We start from the raw sequence: 12936 nt of genomic DNA, 5'->3' as shown, positions 1-12936 counted from the left end.
GGGTTAGATGGACGTCCTGCATTTGGGCTAGGAACCTACGTGAGTGGTCAGACCTGGCTGACTGCTCTTCCCAGCAGATGTCTGGAAAGTTCAGGTCACCCATGATGACCACGTCCTTTGACCTAACTACCTCCGTGAGCTGACTTGAGAATTCCTGGTCTAGCTCTTCCCCTTGGTTGGGCGGTCTGTAGTAGACCCCCACTGTTAAGTCTCTTTCCCCTCGACTGCCTTGTATTCTAATCCAGAGCACTTCAGTGTGCCTCTCCTCTGATTCTGTGCTAACTGATGAGGATGTGTATTCCTCCTTAATGTAGAGCACCACACCCCCGCTTTTCTTCCCTGCCCTGTCCCTCCTGTACAGCTTATAGCCCTTGATATTCATCGCCCAGTCATGTGTTGGGTCCCACCACGTTTCAGTGAGCCCCACTATGTCTGGGTTGGTGTCAGCTAGCAGGAGGGTAAGTTCCTCTTGCTTGTTTCCCATACTACGAGCGTTTGTGTAGAGGAATTTGAGGCTTCCTGAGGATGTGCACTGGCCCCCTAATCTCAGCATTGCCCTGGCCCCTGTTGCTTACCTGTGTATATGTTCCACTCATCAGTCTAAGCTGGGCTGTACTTGTGGGTGCTGCTTGGTTTAGCGGGCCAGCCAGGACTGTAGGGTAGTCCAGCCAGGATGGCCACTTCATGCAGCATGGTGACCACTCTTGTCAAACTGTGCCGCATGTGGCTCTGATTCTAGCCAGTCTGGGATCCATGCTGCATGGGTCCCAGACTGGTTAGAGCACCTGCCGGATCGGGTATGCTGGGGGAGGAAGAGGGAAAGGCGAGAAAGGAGAAAATCTGCAAGTCTGATCTGGCACACAGAACAGCCCCAAGCTACTCATCTGGCTCCTGAGGGCAGAGAAGGTTGATACCTCTTTCTTAGTCTTTAAAACATTTATCTTGCTTTCTAAGCCTGAAATGTGCTATTTATGTATTAAAAAAATCCATGAAATGCACTAAAACACCGCAGTATATCTTTACTAATATTCTAAGATGCTGTAAGCGGCTATATCACCAATACAATTAAATACCAGTATAGAGAACAACAGCTGAGCTTTAACAACACTATTCAAGTGTGGAATTTTCAAACATGCAGGAGTTATGTGCTCAACTGTCTTTTGAAATTCAGTGCGACCAAGCTGAGGAACTCAAAAAACCTACAACAAAATGTTGAATATACTTACAATAAAATATATTTTGCTGTTGGAGCTTTGACTGATACCAAGATACACATTAATTCGTTTGTGCTCCTTTTTAGCCTATGGTATGGCTGTTTCATTAGAAGCAAATTCTATATAAATAGAAAATTAAATATAATTATTTTCATTCAGTTAACTAGCCACAAACTAAATTAGAAATGTTGAGAAAAGTCTTGTGTTTAGAACAGAAAGTTTTTACCAAACAATTTTACATAAAAATCCAACCATTCATAAAGCACTTAAAGTACTGTGGTATAAATTTGTCATAGAGAAAACCCTGTGAAGGACATCAGAGAACCCACAAATATTTATGGAATGAACCACAAGCTGTATACAGAAGTTAACAAATGTCTCATTACAAATAGGGTATGGTTCTCCCAGTAACAGAAGCATGGCACTCATATTATATTCAGTTTAAGAGCCTGTTATAATTAAGAATTCTACAAAAGAGAAAAGATCTGCTTTATATACTATTGGAAAAAGTTTTCAACACACAAAAGATATGTTGAAACTAAATATGATGGAAATTATATTTACTCACACACAGTTAATATAAAAATGGTAACACTAAGCTTTTGAAAGCTTTTCTGAATTATTTTAGAGTAAATTATTTACCTCAGCCAAGACCTTTAGATGTCAATTTTAACTAAATGTGACAGCAAAGTATCCTGAAATGAGTGATCAAGCACATATTTTTAAAATCAACAGTAAGAACCCAGGGGACAAACAGTGAAATATTTTGTGGAAAGTAAACTATGCCCCCAACAGGAGTTTATTAAATGCAAGTCACTTCTATAGTCGTACTGTTCTATTTCAACATTAAAAAAGAAGTTAATTCCCATGAGCCAATGAATGACTCTCTCCCTTATAAAACCCCCCCACAATATTCTACACACTAATGGTCCAAAAGACTGGAACTTACAGTATTGTTATCAGCATCTACAGCCAGCAGCAAGAGGATGCAGAAAGCAAGACACTGCAGAGAAAGGACTTTGGGAACCATACACCCCTATAAATTTTCTCTTTTCAGGAACAACAAACCTGGTGCCTGCAATGGAATTCTTAAACTTATGAGAAGGTATTAGAGGTCCCTGAAGTCAGCTCTCAGCAGCAACAGAAAAGCACAGACCATTAAAGACTCAGGACCCCAGTGATGCTGAGTAGTTCCAAACCATTGGAGACGTATTTTGGAACTGGCAAAACAATTTATGGTGAAAGATGTGGGAAAGAGCATAAGCGAGGAATTAGGCTGGGATTTTTAAAGGAGTTTATGGGATTAGGTGCCTTTCAAAATATCTACCTTTATCACCAATGATGGAGACAGAAGAGAGGGTCTAGGCCAGTGGTTCTCAACCCATGGCCCACAGGCTACACGCGGCCCAATCAACACACTGTTGCAGCCCATGTGACGTCCTGTTAAAAATTTTTAAATGGATACATAGGAAGTAAATTGTGTGGGTGCAGTCCCCATAACACATTGAGAGCTGCAAGTGTGGCCCATTATGGCAAATAGGTTGAGAACCACTGGTCTAGGCAGTATCAGCCATAAAAGCAACATAGAAGCACTGCAACATTTTGTACCCCTATAGAACATGACTGGCAGAGGAAATGGACCCATGGGTAGAAAAGACTTCTCTTCCATGAACCCCTTTAGCATCTCCTGTGTCTTTTTAAGTCTCATCCACTGAATAACAGTGTATCAGGAGCTGTGGTATGGAAGAAATGGCATAGAACACAAAGTGTATTTTCAGAGGCAAGGTAGTGACAAGGCAAAGGGGACGAGGAGTTTCATATAACTAGTTGCTGAGTAGGTTGTTTCACTCCTTATTAAGTACAGGTAAAGACAGGAGATTTTATTTTTTGTTGTGTTTTGTTTTTGCTATATGTGGCTGAAGAAGTTTTGTAGCAAAAGTGGAGAAAGAGGCAGGAGTTACACTGAGGAGAGGAAGAGAACTGGAAAAATCTACTCAGAAGAGTACATCAAGAATAAGCATGTATTCTTCTAAGGGTTAACATATATCAAGACAACAATTTAAATACTGAGTATTTCAGTATGTAAAATAAAAAGTTTAAACAGATTAAAATAAAACCTATCATAGCTTAAATAATCCTTTGATTTTTATTTTAATTGGGTTCACTATAGTAAAACTGCAGTTTTTTTGGTCAGGAAATGGAAAAAATGTAATTATGTTAAACAGCACCTCATACGCTGTACATACAAAACAAATCATATCCCCCTTCCCAATGCAGCATCATAAAATATTATAGATTTCAAAATTGAAGTTATATGAAATGCATGTGTCAAACTTTATATACACCATATATCAAATACTAACTAACTGTGTTAAAATAGTATTAGAGGCAGAAATAAAAATCAGAAAAGCAAGGAACCTCTGAGTTCATACTGCCAAACATCTTTAATTTTGTCTTGGCTTTGAAGAACATATGGTAGGTAAGATCACCCGTAGTTGAGAGGCCTTTTTATAGAAAATAATCTACAATATATAGTCAAAAGGCAGAAAGGTAAGGATCTTATGGAAGCCTTAATTAACAGTCACTATGTTTTTGTGGATTTATATCTGACCCATGGGTTTATTTTAATACAAAATATTAATAAAAAATTGGGTACTTAATAACCATGATTGGGAGACGGCATCACAGCATGATTAATCAATAATGTATGTTGTTATGCTATACTAGTACAAACTATATATAAATGTTTCGATGGATGTATCTGTGCATGAAATAAAGGTGAAGCAATAGACAGTGGAGCAGTTCGAGCCACAGTAAACTGCTCCCAGGTGCAGTGTCTACACCTGCACATGTGTAGATGGTGACACTTTACTGTGGAGCTAATTAGTCTACTCCACAGTAAAGTGCACATGTAGATGTGCTGACTGATAGTAAGAGCAATCAGAATGTTCTCATTTGCAGTTTCAAACTAATCTGTATTTTGCTTCTACTTCCTTTGAATGAAAGATCTGAAGCTTTAAAGAATTCAAATATGAGGGTAAATAAGGGACAAAGGAAGCAAATTTTGGACAGACACCTTTAACAGCTACTTTTTAAAATAGCTGGTTCTAGATCATACAAGCTGACTGCTTTTAAACAACAAACATAGGCGTTTTTTCAAAGAGCAATTACCACCGGGTCCAAAAAATAGCCATAATGCCAATACATTGAAGTTGAAAATCTTTGCAGGAGGGATCATACCAAAAATATTATTGGTATAATAAACATTAGAGTACAGATTTTACATTAAACATTAGGATTTACTAGCAAGTAAAAAGGCCACAGTGGTGTTGAGGGCCTCTAAAATCCCTATTATTCACCTGTGGGAGGACTACTTTGGTACAGACAATGTAGAAGGTAGCATCAAGCTGTCTTCTAATGACCTTCCTACACATCTGGGTAGAGTGACACTTAGAAGATAGGGCTGGGGTGCAAAACACAATGATACAGCAATTCTGAGCAAATTAATGTTTCATTTACACCTGAGCTGCCAAAGACTGGGGAGACATCATGACATAACACCATTTTAGCGTCTGTTCTCTGGGGTTCTGCTACATCTCTTAAAACACAGTAAAAGGCCGTCAGGACTCGTAGTAATGATATCTTTTATTAGACCAACAAGATTTTTGTAAAAAAAATTCTTTAATTGCAAGCTTTCAGGCACAAACAAACTTCATCAGGCATTGGAGAAAAGATTGTATAAGTTTGGGGAGGACTTCTACAATCTTTTCTCCAATGCCTGATGAAGGGTGTTTGTGCCTGAAAGCTTGCAATTACTATGGGTCCTGATTGTTTTTTACTCTAGACCAATATGGCTAGAACCTGGATACTGTAAAACACAGTAGACATCTTCTTATGCTAGAAGATTTAGAATTTTAGCAAAATCCTCAGATCAAGACTACAGACTCAGCTGCTTAATAATAACAGATAGAAAGGGCATACATGTCAATCTCCTCCTACCACTCCCTTCCTTCTCCCCCACCAAAAAACAAAAAGACAGAAAGGCTCTGTGTGTGTGTGTGTGTGTGTGTGTGTGTGTGTGTGTGTGTGTGTGTGTGTGTGTGTGTGTTTCATTTTCTGGAATTTCTTTTACTTTCTCCAGCCACAATGGGAGGACAGAAACTCACTTTTTAAAATTCTAGCTTTATTATTTAAATTTTATATTTCATTCATTTTTATTTAAAAAGAATATACAAGGAGACATTGATAATACACATTCAGTAATTTTGAACAGCATTTAGCATTAATTAACAATCTGTTTGAAATAAAATGAGCAGTTTTAACTGAATTTTATCATTAACTATCATGGAGGTTTTCATATTAATACCTGTTACAATAGTCTCATAAATGACATTGCTAATAAGGAACCATGCTTCTATATAATACTATCCCATATTTCTGAATGTTTTATTGGACAAATGGTTGAAATAGAATGGTTGGTATAGAAGATATACGAACGATCCAAAAAAGCAGAGCAACATTGGTTTCTCCAAAACAACTTTATATGGAGTATTTGTTAATCTTTGTAGAAAATAAAAAATAGGGTTTTGTATTAAAAATGTATATTTTTAAATTGTCTTGATTTAAATTACCTAATCCTGATACCTCACTGGATTTAAAAATATAAGTAATTAATTTCACTTGTAAAAAGCAGGCATATTTGTAGGCTTTGTAAACTGAAAATGTGGGCTATTACAATTGAAATTTAAATTATGAAAGAAATTTCTTTAAAAGAAAATCTCAACAGAAAACATTTATGTATGAATTCTGAAGCTGCTTACAATTAGGAAACTACAGGGGAAAAAAAGGAAAAAGTATCCATTTTAGTAATTTAAGACTACAAACAGCTCTCTCTCATTTATTTAAATTACTTTAACTCTGCAAATCATGTAAATTCCTTCAAATAACAAATGATTGTCTAAAATTAATTTTTGTACATAACTTTTATTGCTTAAGAATTGGGAATCTGGAATCTGTGGCAGCACAGCTTTGCTTTTTTTACTATCTTGCAGTATATCTGTTCAATTTATCAATTAGCTAACAACCCTTTCTATATATTTTAAAATTGTTTATTTCAGCATTCAATCACCAGCAGTGTTACAGTTTGTTTTTCTATGCTCTTTTAGACTTTGACAAATTCTTTGTTTGCCTACACAAAATTTTCAATTAAATATTCCAAACATTGGAACTCAAGGAAAAATAAGATGAGGGGCTTTATATGAGAACCTTTGTGTTGTGGTTGCATTCTGTGGAATATACGCAGGTATTCAAATACCAAACCATTAAAAATAATGAATTCAGATATATTAACTGATTTTAAAAACTGACAAATAAGAGATTACAAGGGTGACGCTACAGCTCATCAGGAAGTTGCAGAAAACAGAAGTCTGCATATCGACAAGTTACAGGTAAGATTCCCAAATATCATTCATTATCACCCACAGCAGTATGAAAAATGATCAATAAAATATAGATGAAGAATATATAGTTCAAAATCTAGGTGCTTGTTGGAAAACTTTAGAATGTTTTTCATTCTCTAAACTACATTTGAAAGCAAGAATATATTTCCATATGGCTTTTTGGCTATGTATTTATTTTGCATCAGAAACCCATCTATTTCTTTCCTTTACATAAACGCTATCAGAAAAGACAGATAAAACTTAAATATTATTGCTTTTTAATGAAAGGAATTCTGTTAACTAATTATAGTCACAGCATGACTGCTACAAAAACCATTTACAAACTCTTTGAAACAAAAATATATAGGAGATATTTAATCTAAGAACAAGACATTATTGTTTTACTATTATTTATACTGAATAAATGAGAAAAAAGGGAATGCAGAAAATGAAAAAAAGATTGTGTATGGGATATTCCATTAATAAAGGAAGAAAGTGTTAATAAGGTTTTAAGAAAAATTATCAAATTTTATGGAGCTATTCTTGACTACGGGACTTTTTACATACGGGTTTTTATTGTTTTGAAAACCCTAATCTACATTCATCTATTGGAACCGGCCTTGGAGCTGGGGGATCTGGACTACTCAGCACTGTATAAAGCAGGAAGGAGAATCTTAGACTGAAAATAGTGGGACTGTAGAATGGATAGTGAATGGATTAGAAGTCCCACTGAGCAATTAGGGCTAGGGACAGATATTCAAAAAGTCTGAGCCTGAATTGATTCAATCTTTGCAAGTTAGTCTACCCTGCAGAGCCTGAACCAATTTGCAAGTGAATAGACATTCACTTTTGAATCAAGAAATGCAGGAACATGCCTGGCTCAGGCTAGAAGACAGGGAGGTGCTAGAGTGAGCCCTCGTTTCCCTTCCATACTGCTGAGCTGAGGGGGGAGGGTGTGGCCAGGCCCTGGCAAGACTATCTGATACCACTCTGATACCTTGCCTGCAGTCCCCAGCTGGGGTGTGCCTGGAGGAGGAGGGGGAAACAGCTCTTGCCAGGCTTTTCCCAGCTCACTGCTCAAGGGATGGGAGAGTTGCCAGCCCCCACCCCTGGCTAGCACTCTGAGGCAAAGTGGAGTGGGGAAGAAGGACCGCTTGTGTGGAGTTCATGCACACTGATGATACTTGATGATACTGAGATTTTTACTCCCTCTCCCTGCTTCTTCATACTGTCTACAGCAAACTGACAGCAAACAAGCCAGCAGGGAGCTGATAACACAAATTTTATCAGCCCATCAAGAAAACAAAAGTCTCTCTCATTAATTCAAGCTCTTCTTAAACAGCATTTTCCAGGGAAGGAATGGAGGGACATTATCAGCTGACCTGTTGATTGGCTCCAAAGAGCCCTGAGTGGACACTGTTCTGTCTGCCTTTGTCTCAGTGAAATTGGAGACACACACAGACATCTCTCAGCATTAGCTAGCATGGGGGCGGTGTGACTGTGACCAGATGCAGGCTAGGGTCCGTGCTGTGGGAGGGACGGGGGATCCTTGTTTGAGCAGTGAGTCGCGGGGGGGAGGCAGGGGGAAGTCAGGCAGACTGTGCCTGCAGTCCCCTACCCCCTTCTCAGCCAGCCAGAGCAGTGACAGTGCTTTGGCTAGGGAGGAGAGGGATGGGGCCTGCCCTGCTCTCTGCAGCAGACAGCCCAGCCCAGCCCAGCCCAGGGTTCAAAAGCATGCTGGGATGTTGCGGGACCCTGATTTAACTTAAACCAGAATGGGGTCTGGGACAGAAATTCCATAAACTGGTTTGACCCAAATCAGTTAAGTCTGATACTACATTCAACCTGTTCTGTTACAGGTTTAAACCAGTTTCTGATCACTTAAACCAGTTTATGTGTAATTTCTGTCCCTAGCTCAAAGATCCAGTGAACCTTATTGACCCAAGTGCCCTAAATGTCCAATGGCTTAGAATTACAGAAAATTAGGGTTGGAAGGGACCTCAGGAAGTCATCTTAGTCTAACTCCCTGCTCAAAGTAGAACCATCCCCAACTAGATCATCCTAGCCAGGGCTTTGTCTAGCCAGGTCTTAAAAACCTCCAAGAATAGGGAAAACCTCCAAGAGTCAAATAATGTAGCAACACAAAACATTTATAAAACCTCAAATTATTTTACTCTATTGATTCAAGGATTGGCTTTATAGCATCTTGTACAATGGGTCCTTACTTCTGATTTAGGACTAGAGTATACCCTGGTCTTTTGTAACTTTGCTAGACAACAAGCCCCACCTACGAAACCAGCTGGAAAGGGTATATATTTACCACTGCTCTACCATAAGTAGGTGTGCAATGGATGGAATAGGCAGAGCCTGAGCTCCATTCTTGCTACCCATCAGCTGGAGAAACCAGAATGCTGGATTCTGTAAAAGTGTCTTGAAGGCACAGTTCTGTCTGACTGCCTCCTCTGAGAAGGCATTACTACACAGAGCTCCAAGCTCAGGCCTATTATGATGGTTCAGACCAGCCAATATGATCACTATTAATAATGAACACCCAGGGGGAAGGGAAGTGCTCTCTCAAATACTGTTTTCTTTTTTTGCTTGGTTCTTTTAGTTAACAAATGTGGTAGTACTCAGAGGATAGGAACACACATACATTTGGAACTCTTTCAAAAGGGGAACATTTCAAAAGTGCAGCAGCTTTTACATTCTAATTGTTATGTGTGAATGAGCTGAAAATGACTGATATGTAGTAAAACCACTCCAACTTTAATCTAGGATGAAACAGTGCTACAATTGGAGTGCTTTTGCTACATTTGACTCGTTCTCAGTTCATTCACACATAACAATTAGAACATAATAGCTGCTGCTCTTTGCCAATGTTCCCCTTTGGAAAAGCTTCCAAATATACATGTGTCAACACCCAAAGACTCAAATTGGGTTCAAGTGCCCTAAAACTAGCACCCATGTATATACGCACTGGAAAGCACACTTCCCTAGTACAAGCAATTTATAATCAAAAAAGGAGTGAAACAGACACACAGAGAAGGAATGGCAAAGAAAAGTTGTTAAGGTAAAAGATCAGGTATCTTGTTAGTCCTGCTTCTATGAAGTATTTTAATAAATTAATTTAACCTTCATGTTAATACATTTATTAGGGAACAAAGGAAAGGGCTAGAGAAGTGACAGAAGGAAAGCCTGTTGCTCCGGGGAACTGGCTCCATTTCAAGAGATGTTGTTTTATTTTCTCCAGATCATTTTGCAGATGGAAGGTGACTGTCTAGACCTGGTGCTCTTGGATGCCTTTACAGAGGACAGATGCTTTACATCTATCAATACATTTCAGTTCTTATTTGACAGGTAATTGTGAAGTATATCTAAATTATTTGCTCTTGTTTTCATGTAATGGAGTTGTGATCACCATGCTTAATGCTGTATCTAATAAATTCCAACAAAAGGTATTAAATATAAATACCTGGGGAAACATACTAAAACCACTACCATGCTTGAGTCCCAAGATTGTGACAGTATTGCAAATTCTATTAACACATCATAAGTCAGACCCACCCTCCATCCCCCAAAATGAGATGAAATCCTTTAAAAAAAAATTCAATCAATCAATTGCAATATTTTTCACTTGCTTTTGGAGTCATTGTTAAGGGGAAACATCTCAACCTGAAACTACCAGACAGGCTCAACATTCTTTGAATTACTGAGTTGTGAGAGACCTCAAGTATCATCGTATTCATAAAAACCTCCAATTAACAAGATTGCACAAGCTTCCCTTCAGAACCATTGTTCTGCTGTTTTGAGTAGGAAGTTTTTGCTAGGATTTAACCTAAATTTGTGTTGCTGCAGTTTAAAGCCATTGTTTTGTTTCCTGTTCTCTGCCACAAAGCAAAACATTTATACTACCTTCCCTTCATGGCAGCCCTCCAAGTATTTGAAAACTGCTATCATGTCCCCTTCCACCCCTCTTAATTTTCTTTTCTCTAAACTAAATGTACCCAGTTCTTTCAACCTTTCCTTGTACATCTTGTTTTCCAAACCCTTTATCAACTTTGTCACTCACCTTTGGATTCTCTCCAACTTCTCTACATCAGGGGCATCAAATACATCTGGCCCTGTGAGCTGGATGAGTGGTGCGGGACTGGCCCACGAGCTGGATGAATAGTGTGGGGCCAGCTCTGCAGGGTGGATCAGCCTCATGAACCATCCCCCTCGTGCATACTGGAACCAGTGTCCATGGTGCCTGCTCTGGCTGATCCAGAACTACATTGTATACAGTGGCTGCTCTGGTCAATTTTGGACCAGTGGTGCATGGGGCATCTATTTGATTGCTCTCAGACTTGCACTGTATGCAGTGTGATGCATACCCTGTACAGGCGTGATCATGAAGATAGAAGGGCTGGGGGTGTAGCCCTCTATGTCAAGGACAGCTACATGTCCCTCCAAATTGACACTGGCACCCAGGAAGGATGACTGGAGTCTCTCTGGGTTAAAATACGTGGGGAACGTGGCACAGGGGACATCCTGGTAGGAGTCTACTACAGACCTCCTAACCAGAAACATGAGCTGGACCAGGAATTTGCCAGGGAACTGGCTGAGGTGGCATGCTCTCGGTGCATAGTTGCCACGGGAGACTTTAACTACCTGGACATCTCATGGGAAGAGCATTCAGCCAAATCTGATCAGTCGCAAAGCTTCCTCACGTGCGTGGATGAGCTCTACCTGACCCGAGAAGTTTACGGGATGACGAGAAGTAAAGCGTTGCTAGACGTAGTACTGGCCAAAGGGGACGATCTAGTCAGTGACCTAAGAATCGATGGAAAGCTGGGTGACAGTGACCATGAGATGATCACCTTTACTATCCATCACAAAGCTGGCAAATCAGTCAGCAATACAGAAGTCCTTGACTTCAGGAAAGGTGACTTTGACAAGCTCAGGAGGCTCAGTGTCAAGGTCCTAAGGGACACGCAGAGGAGTCCAAGAGGAGTGGTTGCTCCTCAAGGGAGTGATCCTGACAGCACAAGGGATGGCCATCCCATCTCGAAGGAAGGGTAGCAAAAGCCTGCAGCAACCCCCTTGGTTCAGCAGGGAACTTGAGGATCTCCTATGCCTCAAAAGAGATACTTACAAAGGATAGAAGGCTGAAAGTACCACCAAGGAGGAGTACTCAGCATTGGTCTGCAGGCAGCGGATCAGGAAAGCCAAGGCTGCAACCGAGCTCCATCTGGCTACACACATCAAAAACAACAAAAAGTCCTTTTTCAGATACGTAGGGAGTTGGAAAAGAAGCAAGGGTAACATTGGACCCCTGCTGAACCAAACAGGACAGCTGATAACCGACTCTCAGGAAAAGGCCAATTTGCTCAATGGGTACGTGGTGTTGGTCTTTCATCAGTCCAATGGGACCACGCGGCCTAGCAAGACGAGGGATGGCCAGGGTGAGAGCGTATTTATACCCAGCATCAATGTTGATCTATTAAAGGATCACCTTGAAAGGCTAGGCACCTTCAAGTCAGCTGGTCCTGACAGATTACACCCTAGAGTACTCAAGGACTTGGCAGGTGTCATAGTCCAACCATTGGCAAAAATATTTGAAAGTTCGTGGCGCTCAGGTGAAGTACCTGTAGACTGGAAGAAGGCCAACGTGGTACCCATCTTCAAGAAAAGGCAGAAAGTAGATCCCGGGAATTACAGGCCAATCATCTTGACCTCAATCTCCAGTAAGATTCTGGAGAAAATTATCAAGGAGACCCTTCTGGATAAGCTGGCCGAAGGCAACATCCTGAGCCAGCATGGGTTTATCATGGGTAGGTCTTGCCTGACCAATCTCATCTCCTTCTATGACCAGGTGACATATCACCTGGACAACAGAGAAGAGATTGACGTCATATATCTGGACTTTAAAAAAGCTTTTGATCTGGTGTCCCATGACCTCCTCATGGAAAAATTGGCCAACTGTGGCCTTGGCTTCACCACAGTCTGATGGCTGGGTAATTGGCTCCAAGGTCAAACCCACAGAGTAGTGGTCAATGGTAGCGAATCATCATGGCACTCCGTGACCAGTGGCATCCCCCAAGGCTCTGTCCTTGGACCAGTTCTTTTTAACATCTTTATCAATGATGTGGACATTGGTGTCAGAAGTGGACTGGCTAAGTTCGCCGATGACACTAAAGTTTGAGGCACAGCGTCCACACCTGAGGACACGCTAGTGATCCAGGCTGACTTAGTAAGTGGGCAGATACAAACCTGATGACATTCAATATTGATAAATGTAAGGT

At 40.3% G+C, this 12936-nt stretch overlaps 1 protein-coding gene and 1 long non-coding RNA gene across 5 annotated transcripts in view; one reads left to right on the top strand and one right to left on the bottom strand.

Annotated features, from left to right (window-relative positions):
* VPS13B (vacuolar protein sorting 13 homolog B) overlaps nucleotides 1-12936 on the bottom strand; it is a 1046600-nt gene that overhangs the window by 402527 nt on the left and 631137 nt on the right. The gene's annotated exons all lie outside the window — the stretch shown is intronic.
* Nucleotides 1-12936, top strand: part of LOC109305086 — a 49928-nt gene that overhangs the window by 8701 nt on the left and 28291 nt on the right. The window contains exon 2 of the long non-coding RNA XR_002099554.1: nucleotides 9903-10009. This is a non-coding gene — a long non-coding RNA (uncharacterized LOC109305086). The remainder of the gene's footprint in view (nucleotides 1-9902; nucleotides 10010-12936) is intronic.

This window comes from Gavialis gangeticus, unplaced genomic scaffold (genome assembly GCF_001723915.1).
Source record: "Gavialis gangeticus isolate Ggan-Ray unplaced genomic scaffold, GavGan_comp1, whole genome shotgun sequence".
Classification (NCBI taxonomy): domain Eukaryota; kingdom Metazoa; phylum Chordata; order Crocodylia; family Gavialidae; genus Gavialis; species Gavialis gangeticus.
The sequence above is the reverse complement of the archived record's forward strand: the minus strand, read 5'-3'. Positions and strand labels throughout refer to the sequence as shown.